Source organism: Miscanthus floridulus, chromosome 2 (assembly GCF_019320115.1).
Source record: "Miscanthus floridulus cultivar M001 chromosome 2, ASM1932011v1, whole genome shotgun sequence".
In the NCBI taxonomy this organism is placed as follows: domain Eukaryota; kingdom Viridiplantae; phylum Streptophyta; class Magnoliopsida; order Poales; family Poaceae; genus Miscanthus; species Miscanthus floridulus.
In genome coordinates this window covers 94,258,643-94,261,021 of record NC_089581.1, presented here as the reverse complement: position 1 = coordinate 94,261,021, position 2,379 = coordinate 94,258,643, and positions in this window count along the sequence as shown.

Genomic DNA, 2,379 nt, shown 5'->3' with positions numbered 1-2,379 from the left:
AGACTCTGAGTCCTAGGGCTCTATGGAGATCATCGCTGAAACCACCACTGAGCTACTTCCCCTCTCTCCTTTCCGCGGCAGCGCAATCTTCAACATCAGTGTCGACAGCCCCTCAGAACGGCGAAACCAGGGAGGAAGGTGCCGCTCATGAGAACTAGAATGTCAACCATGCGTAGAGCCGAGCAAATGAGGCTACCCTTGTGAGGGCCGAGTAGTAGCTTGACTCGCAAGGAAGACCACTCCAGCACAACCTTGATGACGAGTTTGCCCATGTTGATGGCCATGACGTCTACAAGACTCCAAGCGTCAATCTGGCAGTGGCCACCACTGAGCTCGCTCGGCTCCCGTAGACACCAGAGGTCGCCAAGGTCACCACCATGCTTAAAGCGGTGCACTATCAGGTCAATGAGATCTGCCAGGATCAGAGACCTTCATGCTCCACAACCTCAATTCGCCGATTAGCCATGCAAAGATATGATCGCCACCCAAGTCGCTTCATCGACCAACACTGCGATGATAGGCAACCCCTCTAGGGCGGAGCTAGGGGCAACTGCATCGAACATCACCACCAACACAACTAGGAGGTCGACTAGGATGTCTGAGTGTACCTCAACAATCTCCAAGATGCACGACGACATATCGATGAACGCCACTTTGATCGCCATGAAGAAGAAGTACGCCGCCGCCAGGAGTACGAGCAAGAGTATGGTAACCTAGACTCAGCTCTCGAGCCGCTCAACACTGGCAACGCTACAGACGACGATGCCACCAACCCAGAAGGGCCCCCAGCATTCATGAGGGTGCTCCAAACACTTTAGTGGTCCCATGGTTTCAAAATCACTAGGGTCGAGCCCTACGAAGGAAGGATGAACCCAACACAGTGGCTACAGGCTTATGCCACTGCTGTCCATGTCGTCAGAGGAGACACCAGTGCCACAGAGAACTATCTTCCCGTTATGCTCACGCCAACTGCCATGAACTGGTTCACAAGCCTTGCCTCAGACTCCATCGGATCCTGGGAAGAGCTAAAAAAAGTTTTCACCGACAATTATATGACTACATATACTCGGTCGGGCACCAAGCATGATCTCAACCGCATCAACTAGAAGCCATCTGAGCTCCTCTGTAGCTACATCAGATGCTTTTCTGAGATGAGGAATTCTATTCCCAACATCACAGAAGCAGAGGCCATCACCGCCTTCATCAGAGGACTCCATCACCATGAGCTTCGCTCCAAGTTCAACCGTAAGCCGCCTACAGGGATTAGCGAGATGATCACGACCGCCATCAGTATGCCAACACCAAAAAAGCCAAGGTGCACTTCAACGAGGATGTAGGCACTCATCGCCCAACATGCCACTATGATGACCGCCCCGACGACTGACGTCACAACGACTACCGCTACGATGACCGCAGTTACCATTGTGACAGCGGCTGTGATCGGCCAGAAGGACCCAAGTCTGGTCAAAATCACCGCTGTCGGCCAGACCACATCATCGCCACCATTAATGAACCTCGCGCCAAGCGCAACTATGATGAGCAATACAAGAAGATCCTCGACGGCCCGTGCCCTCTCCACAGGAACGCCATACATAAGATGAAGGACTACCTCAGCTTGGCTAAGGAGTTCCTGGACAAAAAGCTGGACGACGACACCAATGACAGAGACAGAGGCCGCCGACCACCTGGGGGCAATAACAATGCCTTCCAGGACCACAACAAGGTGGTCACCACCATCCTTGAGGGCCTCGCCTCCACCAAGAGCAGAAGAGAACGGAAGCTCGCCGCCCGACGGGTGCTTGCTATCACTAGGGAAGACACCGCCTGTCAACCCTAACTATCGCCCATGGTCCAAGGTCCCCATCACCTTCAACAGGGCCGACTAGTGGGCGGATATCCCCTACATTTGGCATTTCCCCCTCGTTCTCAATGCGGCCATCCAAAAAGTGCTCGTCGATGGTGGGAGCACTCTGAATCTCCTCTTCGCTGGAGCCCTAAAGGAGTTGGGCCTCGGGATAACAGATCTCACACCCTCAGATTCCTCCTTCTAGGGTGTGGTACCTAGCAAGGCATCCAAACCGCTTGGAGAGATCACCCTACCAGTACAGTTCAGCATGGCAAGCAACTACCGCGTCGAACATATCAACTTCTACGTCGCCCACTTCAACACCGCCCACCACGCCATACTTGGTCGGCCAGCTCTGGCCAAGTTCATGGTTGTACCACACTACGCTTATCTTGTACTGATGATGCCTTCACCTATAGGAGTCCTAGGCCTTATGGGCCAACCTCTCCATTGCCTATGCCTGCGAGATAGAGAGTCTCACCCTCGTTGAAGCCATCGACCTCTCCATCTAGATGGCTAGTGTGGTCACCAAT